Below are 12,948 nucleotides of genomic sequence, written 5' to 3'. Positions count from 1 at the left end.
CAAGCCCAGTTCCTTCAACCTTTCTGCATAGGAGAGGTGCTCCAGCCCTCTCATCATCTTATTGGCCCTCATCTGGACCCACTCCAAGAAGGTGACTTGATTTAGACAGTGCCTTAACATATACCAAAACAAAACAAAACAAAAACACACAAACAAACAAACAAAAAGAAGACAAAAAACACCCAACTAGTTGTGTCTCTGAAAAGTTGTTATGGGGAGAATCTGCCGTATTGAGAATCGTATTGAGAAACCAGGCATGATCAAGGATTGTTTCTTTTTTTGTTGTTGTTTATTTCATTATTTTGCATCCTGGCTAGCATCACAGCCACTTCCGGACCACATCCAGCCTGCCTTGGCTGGCTGGCTGGAGTCGTGGTCCTTGCCTGCCTGCCTTGGCTGGGTGGATGGAGTCCTGGCCCCTGCCTGCCTGCCTTGGCTGGCTGGCTGGAGTCGTGGTCCTTGCCTGCCTGCCTTGGCTGGCTGGCTGGAACCGTGGACCCTGCCTGCCTGCCTTGGTTGGCTGGCTGGAACCGTGGACACTGCCTGCCTGCCTTGGCTGGCTGGCTGGAACCGTGGCCCTGCCTGCCTGCCTTGGCTGGCTGGCTGGAACCGTGGCCCTGCCTGCCTGCCTTGGCTAGCTGGCTGGAACCGTGGCCCTGCCTGCCTGCCTTGGCTGGCTGGCTGGAACCGTGGACACTGCCTGCCTGCCTTGGCTGGCTGGCTGGAGTCCGGGCCCTGCCTGCCTGCCTTTATTGGCTGGCTGCCTTGCATCACAGCTGGTGTTCTGTTGCCAGGTTTCCCATATTTAGAGCTTTTGTCAGGGAGGTGGCTCATGGCATCATAAAGCCTTGGCTATGCATGCCTTAGAATGTCCCTTGACAACTAAAACATGGCTGCACTGGAGGATTGGGTGACTTTGTCCTGACAGTTGCCCTGTGTGTCTGATGAACCTGTTGAATTCTGCGGGGCTCCATTTTATGGCCATTTCTCTATCTTGTTTTTACTGTTGGTTCCAATAAAGATCTGTTGGTTGTATCAATCAGTTTGTGGATGATGCTAAGCTGGGAGGAGTTTAGACCTCCTTGAGGATAAAGAGGCCTTGCCTTGAGATCTGGACAAAATGGGGGTGGTTCCCATCTGCACAAAGAAGGGCGAGCGCTGGGTTCTGCACCTGGGACGGGGTGCCCTGGCTCTGCGTGCAGACATGAGGGGGGAAGTTCTGGAGCGCAGCCTGGCAAAAAGGGATCTGGTTTGACGGCCAATGGAATCTGAGCTGGCAGTGCGCCTGGCAGTCACAAGGGTCAACCGTACCCTGGGCTGCGTCAGGCCCAGCACTGCCAGGCCAGGGAAGCGGCTGTCCCGCTCCGCTCTGCACTGTGCGGCCTTGCCTCCAGCGCTGGGTGCAGCTTGGGCTGCCACTCCATGAGATGCTAGGAGAGAGTGTCCAAAGGAGGGCTCCAGAGGTGGAGGAGGATCTGAGGGCACAGTGTTTGAGGAGCAGCTGAGGTCCCTGGCTGTGCTCAGCCCAGAGCAGAGCAGGTTGAGGGCAGCCTTCATGGCGGCTGCAGCTCCTCACAGGGAGCGGAGGGCAGCGCTGACCTGTGCTGCCTGGTGACAGCGCCAGGGCCCGAGGGAATGGCATGGAGCTGTGCCAGGGGAGGGGCGGCTGGGGGTCAGGGAAAGGGTCTGCACCAGAGAGCGGTGGGCATAGAATGGGCTGCCCCGATGGGCAGTGGGCTCGGCCCCGAGATGCTGCAGATGAAGGACTGCCTGATTTTGGTGGTCCTCTGCGGAGCGAGGGGTTGGACTTGCTGATCCTTGTGGGACCCTTCCAACTGGAGATATCCATACAATCATAGGGTCATAGAATTGCCTGCGTTGAAAAGGACCTCCATGATCACCTAGTTTCAACCCTGCTGCTATGTGCGGGATCGTCAACCACCAGACCATGCTGCCCAGAGCCACATCCAGCCTGGCCTTGAGTGCTTCCAGGGAGGGGGCATCCACAACCTCCTTGGGCAACCTGCGCATCACCACCCTCGGTGTGAAAATCTTCCTTTTAATATCTAACCTAAACCTGCCCTGTCTCAGTTTAAGACTGCGGGAATCAAATGGTCTCACAACCCCAGCAGGCACAATAATAATGCCCTGGCCAATTGCAATATCCTTTTCCTGGGTTAGAACTCAGGCCAAAATAAAATCCTAAAAGGTTCAGGCATGGTTTAATTGGTACCAGCTCGCATAAAGTAGGTGTAAAACTGGGTGGACCTGCAGTCTCTTTAATTTGAATCACTTGCTGATCCTCCCACCTGATTAGAGACCATTTAAATGGCTGGTGTGGGTTACTTTCTGCCTGGATTGGTACCAACACCCACCCCACAATACATACAATACCATGCTATGATATTAAACCTCCATTTTATGAAGCAATAGGAACTACCACTCCTGCTAAGCCAACAAACGAATCGAACCCCAGTCAGTGTAAGCAGAAGGATGGGAAAAGGGGGCTCACTATGCAACGTGTAACGGGAAAAGGGCAGTGTATGGGTAAAATACCCAAATCCAGGGAGAAACTTTGTGCGGTGACAGTGTCCCTAGAACCAAAAGCTGAATGGATCATTTCGGCTGATGGGACCAAATGGATTTGTTCCAGGACAGGACTCACCCCTTGTTTGTCCTCAAAGGCGTTTAACGAAAACCGAGAACATTGTGTTCAAGTGACCATTATTCCTAGGACACTATATCACAATCAGACTTTCATATGTAATCATAGGGAAAAAGGGGAACACCATTCACAGAAAAGAGAACCTTTTACAGCTCTCACTATAGGAACTCTAATGACTGTAGGAGTTGTGGGAGCAGGCACAGGCATCGCTTCTCTGGTACAGCAAAATCAAAGGTTCCAATCATTACCACCACATTCCCATCTACTCTCGGGGACAAGACAAGACTGCTTCTTCAAGAGAAGGAGAGCAGAGGCCCTCATGCAAAACTCAGTCTCATGAAAGGCTGCTCGTATCATGTGGCTGAATGAACGTTTTCTACATTGAAAGATGTGTCATTAATATTTGCACTGCTTGGGCAGGTCCCCATGCTCAGCAGATGCCCAACAGCAGCTCCAGCAGCCAGTTCCTCCTCCTGGCGCTGGCAGACATGCAGCAGCTGCAGCTCCTGCACTTCTGGCTCTTGCTGGGCATCTGCCTGGCCGCCCTCCTGGGCAACGGCCTCATCAGCACAGCCGCAGCCCGGGACCACCGCCTGCACACCCCATGCGCTTCTTCCTCCTCAGCCTCGCCCTCCTCGCCCTGGGCTGCCCACTCTGCCCAAGGCCGTGGCAGGGTGCCCCGCTGTGCCAGAGCTGGCCTCCCTGGTGGAACTGTTGTAACGAAAGGAGAAATGGTGTCCGAGTATGAGAGGGGAGATTTAGATTGCATTAAAGGAAAAAGTCTTTCATGATAAGAGCGGTGAGGCAGTGGCACATGTTGCCCAGGGAGGTGGTGGAAGCTCCATCCTTGGAGGCATTCAGGAAGAGGCTGGAGCAGGCTCTGAGCGCCTGACCCAGCGTAGGGTCCCAGTTCACTGCAGGGAGGTTGGACCAGATGACCTGTAAGGTAAAGCATTCTATCATTCTGTCATTCTGTGACTCCTTGCATTGCTCAGTTGCCTGTCGAGCCCTTAGAGGCACCCCTGAGTCCTGCCCAGCACCGTCCTTGGCTGCTGATTTATCAGGGCAGATGGAGAGGGACTCAGCAGCAGAGATCCCCAGCCGGCTGAGTCTGCTTCTCCCTGGAGCAGCACAGCCAGGGAAGGTCATCCTGGGGTCCAGGGCAGCGCAGCCCCCGCCTCTGCAGAGCAGCCCTGTCAACTCGTGGCCCTGCAAGAAGCACAGGGAGAAAACCAGGAGCAGCCAGCCAGGCCAGCACCAACACACTGCCCTGGGCAAGGCTCCCTGGGAACAGGGGTGGCCCTGGAGAAGGGCGTGGGAGCACTCTGGAGCCTGCAGGGAGGCTCACAGGAGAAAGGGAAAGTCATTTCTGCGGGCGGCTGCTGGGGGCAGGCTGCTCTGTTGCTGGCACAGCGAGGTGGGAGGCACGTAGGAGGTGCGCACACCACGGCTGGGTGCTGAGCTTCAGGGGCAATTTTGGATCCCAACCCTGTGGAAGCTCCCTGCAGCACGGTAGCTGCTGGGCACCGCCGGGCGCAGCACGGCTCCGTCCTCTGCGCAGCTCCCTGCACGGACCGGTGGCCGCGCCCGGGATCGCCCCGAGCCTCCTCTTCTGCAGGCTGAGCCGCCCCAGCTCTCCCAGAATCCCACCCCAGCCATTTCCCACGCGGTGCCGAGGAGGGGAGGGGATGCGGGGGAGGAACGGGGTCGGCGCTCGCAGTGCTACGACACGGCCGTTTGCGCCGCCCCGTCCTTACCCGGCGGAGGGCACGGGGACGGGGCGGGTTATTGGAGCTGCAGAAACGACCGCGGGCAGAAGCGCCGAGAAACGAACGGGAAACGTTGAATCGACGAACGCACAGAGCGACAAACAAAAACGACCGCGTTCCCAGCCGGCTCCCGTCCGAACGGCGACTGCGGAGGACGGCTCGGTGCCGACCGGGGACAGACGGAGCCCCGCGCCGCCTTCCTCTGAGCGCCCGGCGTCCCCGAGGCGGCGGGGAAGCGGGGCTGCGGAGCGCCGCTTTCCCCGCACGGAGTCCCGTGGCTCCGCCGCCGCGCCGGGCACCATCGCCGCGGCCACGACCGCCATCATGAAATCAGGCACACCTGATACAGCCACACCACTAAGGCTCCTCTGCTAAATTTCACTGGTTCCCAATGCTCGCTTAAAAAATAAAGTCCACTGAGAGTATCAAACGCCAACACATTTCTCAGTATCTGGACATCCCTGCCTCGTCCATCTCTGGCCAGCAGGACTAAATTCAAAGCAGTGCAAACCACCATTCCACACAAGTAGCTATGATGTAGCTATGAACCTGCCTTGGCAGGGGGGTTGGACTCGATGATCTCAGGAGGTCCCTTCCAACCCCTACAGTTCTGTGATTCTGTGATTCTGTGATTAATCCTGCAGATCAGAGCTCAATAAACACTGGCTCAGCACAAGTCACTCACAGAGAACAGGGGCTCTGCTACCACCAGCACCTGCTATACATCAGGAAGGAAAACGAACCGAGGAAAACAAACACAGCAGCATACAACTAAGAGCTCCTCGTGATTGTCAGCACTGAAAGGAAAGCAGGCTGAAGAAAAACCTTAGGTAAATCCATACAGGACAGCAAAGCAGGGAGGACAAAGGACAGGGACTGATCCTGAACTGAACGCATTAGAGAACAAGAGCCTTGAGAGGAGTGATTGGGTATACAGGTAAGCGATACGCACGTCTGAAATGGTGATTTCTTCAGAAGACTGCAGGGTGTTCCTCATCAAGACAAAGGACAGTACATAAAAATATCAGGATGGATATAAGTTGAAAATTCTTTTCAGCTGGCCTGGCATCCTGGGGCAAGCTGAAGACTAGACAGGACACCAACACAGAAAGAGAGAACTAACAGCACAGGGGGTGCCACAGAGAAACTGGAAAGTGACCAAATCTCTGCTGTGTGAGGTAGAAAGCTGAGGGTGATACCTGCTGCCAATGAGGAGCACAGTGGAAGGACAGGACGGATGCCACCTGCAGCACAGACATTCACACCAGGGGCACAGCACAGAGCTACGATCCCAAAGCCATTATAAGGTTTTATTTAACAGTGCTGTGTGGGACGATTCAACTGCTTCAAGCTCAAACGAGCTGCAAGTGATTGATTAATCCATACATCTCAGTGACCTCAAAACCTGATGTCTTGGAAAAAACAAACAGAACAGACCATCTCAAGTAGCAGATAATCAATCTACAGAACTTAATCCAGCAGGCAGTCCTGTGGCCAAATTCTGTGCTGGCAGCAGAGACTTTTTATGACCATTAGGAACATTCCCAGTTACAGAGCTACCACAACTTGGGCACTAAATACACAGACCCACCTGGGAGAACAGCAAATAAAGAAGCAACTTACCCTCCCCTTATCCAACTCCACTCTCACATTTAGAAGTGAAACTACAAGTTCAAATGCCAGGAAAAAATGAGGGAAAAAAATCACCTGGTATTTTCCAGGCAAACGACCAAGATCATAGAATCACAGAACATCCCAAATTGTAAGGGATCCACAAGGATCACCAAGTCCAACCTGATGCTCCAGGAAGGACAACCCAAACGCAGATGGTCTTTAAGCTGCAGCAGCTCAGGACCAGGCCCACAGCCCTGGGGAGCCCGGCCACAACCACTGGTATCAGATGCAGCAAGCGCAGGGAACAGGCAGGTAGGCGCAGCAAGCAAAAACCAATATGAGAGGGGGCCTGCTTACAGAAATAAATCCGGGGCCTGCCTACAGAAAGCCCACACCTTTCACTCCAGTAAAGCTCCACCATTTTGACAGCCAAAACAGAAACTGCCATTTCACTTCTCATGGCTCTTCCCTGAACTCCCAAACAAATAGTTACTTCACGTCCCCTATCGCACTGCAACTGCTCATAATCAATAATCTAGATTATATCTTTCACGACATAAGAAGCTCACTTCTGCTTGGTGGCAATGACAGTCCATTCCCATTGCATCCTTTCATGTGAGGAAAATCACAGCTGGCTTTCTGACAGCCTCCTGCATGATTCCCCCAAAAGCACCCTGCACTTCTTCTGAAGAGTGAAAGAAAGGAAGGTTCATGGAAATGGGCACACAAGGCTTGCAAGAGATGCAGTGCTCCAGATCATAGACAGGACCATCACAGTGCCAAGACACAGCTTATCACTAAAGGAAACATTTGAGAGCATTTTCACAACTTCTGCATAAGCTGTAATGATTCAGCATATCCAGCTTTCTTATTGTTCAGTTGGAGAAGGCAGATGCTCTCACACATCAGTCAGCAAGCACTTGGATGAGCCAGCCCTCTGCTTTTCACAACGACAGAAATCGTTACTGCCAGCTCTGACACCTTACCAGGAGATGCTTCAGCTCATTAACGTGGACTTCATTCCTTCCATCAGCAGCTGCTCCTGAACTGACCTTCATTCATACAGTGACACCACCAACTTCCAACACGAGCTGACCTGCAAAACAGAGAAAAGAGAGCAGGATGACAACCAACACAGAGATAACACGTTTTAATATTCACGAACAAAAAAAGCAATAACAATACAGAAGGGCAGCTGCAGCAACACAGCAGTACATAAAGAAATGAAAACCTGGCCCGGCCCTGGAGCGGAGCGGCCCGGCCCCATAGCCCCCACCTCCAGATGCCTCATTCAGCAGAGATCCATCATCTCAGCAACCACCCACTACCCAACCCGCCAGCGTTCCTGTGACCTGCCATCAGCTGATGAGACAGAAGTAAGATCACCATGATCTTCCAAGCCACAAGATGGGCCAGGACACCACAAGAGGATTCACAGTACTTTAGATGGGGCCTCATGAAGGCAGAGTAGAGAAGGACGATCGCCTCCCTTGCCCTGCTGCCCACCGCTCTTTTGTTGCAGTCCAGAATACTGTTGGCTTTCTGGGCTACCAGCACACACTGCTGACACAGGTAAAGCTTTTTGTCTCCCAGGGAAGCCCAAGACCTTCTTGGCAGGGCTGCTGTTGAGGAGTTCTCCCACCATTTGGCAGTTGTGCTCTGGAATCCTGCCTTCAGGCATGAAAGCCAGGGAAGTGTTGCTGGTGAAGACAGAGGCAAAGAAGCCGTGAGGTACATCAGCCCTCTCTGCTCCTGTGCTTATTAACACAACAGTAGGCCCGCACCACCCCTGTCTACTCTTTTACTTGTAAGGAAACTCTATCAGCTGGAGCCTTCACACTCCTCTGTGAGTATCAGGTCCATGTCAGGTGAAAGCAGCCAAAGCTGCCCTGACTATCACAGCCCTGACCAGCTCCCTGTCGGCCAGTGTGAGACCCAGCTGAGCATCGCCTGTGTTTCCCCCCAGCAGCTGTGTGAAGAAGTTGGCTGAACTCGGTGGCCTGTTGTTCTGCTCGGCCAGAGAATGCCAGGGCAATTGCAGCTCCCATAGTCCAAGATAGTCCACTCTTCCAGTCCAAGAGGTTTCTAGAGTGTGTGGAAGATAGCTTCCTTACACAGCTGGTACGAGAGCCTACCAGGGGTGGTGCCCTGCTTGACCTGCTCTTTGCTAACAGAGAAGGACTGGGAGGTGATGTGAAGGTTGGAGACTGTCTAGGGCAGAGCGACGATGAAATTGTAGAGTTCTCTATTCTTGGAGATGGCAGAAGGGTGACTACCAAAACTGCTATCTTGAACTTCAAGAGGGCGGACTTTGACCTGCTCAGGACGCTTGTAGCATGGGTCCCTTGGGAGTCGCTCCTTAAGGGTAAAGGGGTCCAGGAAGCCTGGACGCTCCTCAAGGTGGAAATCTTAAAGGCGCAAAAACAGGCTGTCCCTGAATACCGTAAGGCGAGCCGTAGGGGGAGAAGACCGGTGTGGATGAGCCGGGAATTACTGTCAAGACTCAGGAAGAAAAAGAGAGTCTGTGTCCTCTGGAAGAACGGACAGGCTACTAGGGGAGATTACAAGGAAGTTGCTAAGGTATGCAGGGAGGAAGTCCGGAAGGCGAAAGCCCATCTTGAACTTAGATTGGCCACTGCAGTAGAGCAGAATAAGAAATCCTTTTACAAATATATCAGTGGCAAGAGAAAAACCAAGGATAATCTCTATCCTTTAATTGATGCGGCGGGGAATGTGACCACAGATGACAAGGAGAAGGCTGAGGTCCTCAACGCCTTCTTTACATCTGCCTTTAATAGTCAGACCAGCTATCTTCAGGGCACTTTGTGCCCTGATCTGGATATCTGGGCTGACACGCAGAATGTCTCCCCGGAGATCGAGGTGGAGACAGAGAGCTCCTCCTCCATCCGGACAGTCACAAGTCCATGGGACTGGATGGGCTTCATCCTAGGGTGCTGAGGGAGTTGGCGGGGGTAATTGCTAAGCCGCTCTCGGCTATCTACCAGTGCTCCTGGTTGACTGGAGAGATTCCAGAGGATTGGAGGCTTGCTGATGTGACGCCCATCTACAAGAAGGGCCGTAAGGAGGATCCGGGGAACTACAGGCCTGTCAGCCTGACATCAGTGCCAGGGAAGGTCATGGAACAAATTCTCCTGGGAGAGATCACACGGCTCGTGTGCGACGTTCATGGGATCAGGCCTAGCCAGCATGGGTTCATGAAAGGCAGGTCGTGTTTGACCAACCTCATCTCCTTCTACGACTGGGTGACCAGACTGGTAGATGAGGGAAAGGCAGTTGATGTAGTCTACCTGGACTTCAGCAAAGCCTTTGACATGGTCTCTCACAGTATCCTTCTGCGGAAACTGGCTGCCCGTGGCTTGGACAGTTTTACCCTCCGTTGGATAAGGAACTGGCTGGAGGGCCATGCTCAACGGGTGGTGATCAATGGAGTGAAGTCTAGCTGGAGACCTGTTACAAGTGGTGTCCCCCAGGGGTCGGTACTGGGGCCCATCCTGTTTAATATCTTCATTGACGACTTAGATGAAGGGATTGAGTGTACCCTGAGTAAGTTTGCAGATGACACCAAGTTGGGAGGTGGTGTCGATCTGCCTGAGGGCAGGGAGGCCCTGCAGAGGGATCTAGATAAGCTGGATCGCTGGGCTGAGGTGAATGGGATGAGGTTTAACAAGGCCAAGTGTCGGGTTCTGCACTTTGGCCACAACAACCCCATGCAGCGTTACAGGCTTGGGGATGAGTGGTTGGATGATTGTGAAGAGGAAAGGGACCTGGGGGTGTTGGTTGATGCTCGGCTGAACATGAGCCGACAGTGTGCCCAGGTGGCCAAGAGGGCCAACAGCATCCTGGCCTGCATTAGAAATAGTGTGGCCAGTAGGAGCAGGGAGGTGATCATCCCCCTCTACTCAGCACTGGTGAGGCCGCACCTCGAGTATTGTGTTCAGTTTTGGGCCCCTCACAACAAGAAAGACATCAAGGCCCTGGAACGTGTCCAGAGAAGGGCAACGAAACTGGTGAGGGGTCTGGAGCACAAGTCTTATGAACAGCGGCTGAGGGAGCTGGGATTGTTCAGTCTGGAGAAGAGGAGGCTCAGGGGAGACCTCATTGCACTCTACAACTTCCTGAAGGGAGGTTGTGGTGCAAAAGGGTCTGGCCTCTTCTACCAGGCAAATAGTAAGACCCGAGGAAATGGCCAGAAGTTATACCAGAGGAGGTTTAGGTTGGATATTAGGAGAAACTTTTTCTCTCAAAGGGTGGTCAGGCACTGGAATGGCCTGCCCAGGGAGGTGGTGGAGTCGCCGTCCCTGGTAGTGTTCAAGAGGCGCCTGGATGAGGAGCAACGAGAGATGGTTTAGTGCTTGTGGTACTAATAGGAATGGGAGAGCGGTTGGACTAGATGATCTTGCAGGTCGTTTCCAACCTTGTGATTCTGTGTGTGTGTGTGAAATAGGCAGCTGCTCATTGATCTGCAGACACCTCAGATTGCTGACAAAAGGCTTCTGCCTGCTCTCCTTGATCAAGCAGTTGGGAAACAGCCTGATCAAGACTACGCAACAGTTAATGATGTTATCCTATAATAGCTCAAGTGACCAAAATGAGAGAATCTTTTTCATGGTGTACTGCATGTGAGTCATAGGCTCTTTCACATCTGGTCAGTTAAGGATACAGTTTGCAAAGGAATCCCTCGTTTTATCTCTATCTATCACTAGCTGTATCCAATAAAGTCCTGCAAGAAGACACAAAAGCTGGGACAAGCTTGCTGATAACTGCTGAGGACACGCGGGAATGTCCATGACACAACAGCCACTGCATTCAAGGAAGATCTAGAAAATACAGGTGATAAAGCAGAAGAGAAAGAAATGTCATGCAGGTGATAAAGCAGAAGAGAAAGAAATAGTCATGCTCCAGTGGCACACGACTCCACTTGTTCAGCTAAATCCCTTTATAGGCTGCCCTCATTATGCACAGCAGGGACAGCTTCAGTTGTCCCAGATGTGGGTATCTACTGACAGTGCAGGTGTTGTTGGACAAAGGAATGTCCTGCCACGCTCTGGGAGTAACAGCCTACATTTCACCAGATATTTGCATCTGCACAGCTCCTTCCTATCCTTAATCTCCACATGTGAGCATTAGTGGCTCACTAATTAGCAGTAGTGAAGTACCTCACAGGGAGGTGTCTATGTTGTGGACATCTGATCTGAGGCAAGAGGAACTGAGGGGAATATTGGGAGGGGGGAAGAGGATCAGAATGGGGGAATAAGGAGGGGAGGGATGAGGTGAGGGTGGGGAAGGGACCCGGGAGTAAAAATGGAGAACTGGGTGGGAGGCGGGGGGGAACTGGAGTTGGGGGGGCTCTAAAGGTCAGTGTTGGGGGGGACCGGGGGAGAGTGTGACCCTGGGGGTCAGAAAGAGGGACTGGGGGAGTTTATGGCCGAACCGTGGAGGGGAACGAGGCAGCGATGTACCCTGGATTGGGGGGGGACGGGGACACAGCGCACCTCCCCACACCGAGCAGAGGCCCTGAACACCACAGAGGCCCCACGGGGCCAACGCAGAGTGGCCCCCGCCCCGGTGCCCCCACGAACACCCACTTGTAGAAGCTGAAGCGGCGCTCGGAGCCCGGAGCTGCCCTGCGGCGTTGGAGCAGCGCGCGGCCCCGCACTGCTTCCCCACAGCCGGCTCGGCCTCGCGGCGCAGGGTGATGACGTCACACGGCCCCGCGCACCTCGCCCCAGTCGGCCCTGCAGCTCCTCCCTCGCCCGGCCCCAACGCGCCGCTCCAGTAACCGCCCTCAGCGCGGGCAGAAAGTAACCGACCTTTTATTCTCACTATTGCTACTAAAAATCTCTGCTGTCTTTTGCGAATTGCCGTGAATTTCCACTCGGCACACGCAGGTGCGTTCTGCGTTTCCCCGGTTGCTCCGCGCCTCCAGTCTGACACGGCCGAAGGCTTTGCGGGGCTCCTCCTGCTGATACAAAGCGGGAAGCGCCGCGGCACATCCACACGGCTCCCTTTGCCAGCCGCAGAACCCCGGCTTGCTCTGCTCCGCTCCCTGGGCTGCCGTGGGACGCCAGAGCGGCGCTGCTGATGGGGGAAGGCAGCTGCACTCCTCCCTCCCGCCAGCAGTCGTCCCTCCACACCCGCAGGAGGACGGTTTCCCTCCCAGCAGCCTGCCGCACGCGCTGGCCGTACCTGCACGTGGAAGGTGTGGGCGATCTCTCCGTCCACATCGTAAACAACCAACCCCAGGAGAGTTTCACCTTCATCCTCATCTGCTCCCTCAAAGACAAGAGATGATGGCGGTCACACTTAGGCAGGCTGTGCGAAAAAGAGCATGCAGAGGCCGAAGGTGGGAGCCCCTCCCCCCCACATCAGCTCTGGCAGGATTGGAGCACAAAGGAGGGTGAGCCTGAGTCAGGGCACCTGGAGCAATTGCTCCCAGCTGCTCGGCCATGAAGAGGGGCTCTGTGGCAAAGCTTTTCCTCAGGGCTTTCCTCCAGAAGAAGCAGTGGGCAGAGACTTACTGAGACAGCAAACTCTTTGGGGGCACTGCTGACTTCCCTAGAGGGAGAAAATGCCTTGGAGATGTGCCAGGCAGTGAAAGCCATGGGCTGGAGATGCTGATTCTGAAGGTGCTTGTGCTGGAGCTTGAATTTCAGCCTGCGGATAGCTGGCTGTGGTGGTTGGTGACGCCTGCAGCACAGGGTGTAGGGGGCTTGCATAGGAGCTGAGGAAGCATGAGAGGGTCGACACCCTCCAGTTCCTGGGAGGTCCCAAATGTCCTTGGGCAATGGAGGGGGTGACAGTGGATGTGGGTGGCTAGGACAGCAGACTTTGCCTGAGCTCAGGATTGGAGTAACTCAGTTCCCGATGAGAGCACATCAC

General features: G+C 54.1%; 1 pseudogene across 1 annotated transcript in view; it reads right to left on the bottom strand.

The window, feature by feature from the left end:
• The window catches only part of LOC306956620 (maternal embryonic leucine zipper kinase-like), a 34,591-nt pseudogene that overhangs the window by 19,497 nt on the left and 2,146 nt on the right, over positions 1-12,948 (bottom strand). The window contains exons 2-3 of the transcript in view: positions 12,256-12,342; positions 11,893-12,028 (exon numbers count right to left, since the gene is read on the bottom strand). The product of the transcript in view is annotated as a maternal embryonic leucine zipper kinase-like (transcript). The remainder of the gene's footprint in view (positions 1-11,892; positions 12,029-12,255; positions 12,343-12,948) is intronic.

The sequence above is a fragment of the Tetrao urogallus genome, assembly GCF_951394365.1.
Source record: "Tetrao urogallus genome assembly, chromosome: 33".
Taxonomy (NCBI): Eukaryota; Metazoa; Chordata; class Aves; order Galliformes; family Phasianidae; genus Tetrao; species Tetrao urogallus.
Note: the sequence above shows the minus strand (reverse complement) of the source record. Positions and strands in the feature narration are given on the sequence as shown.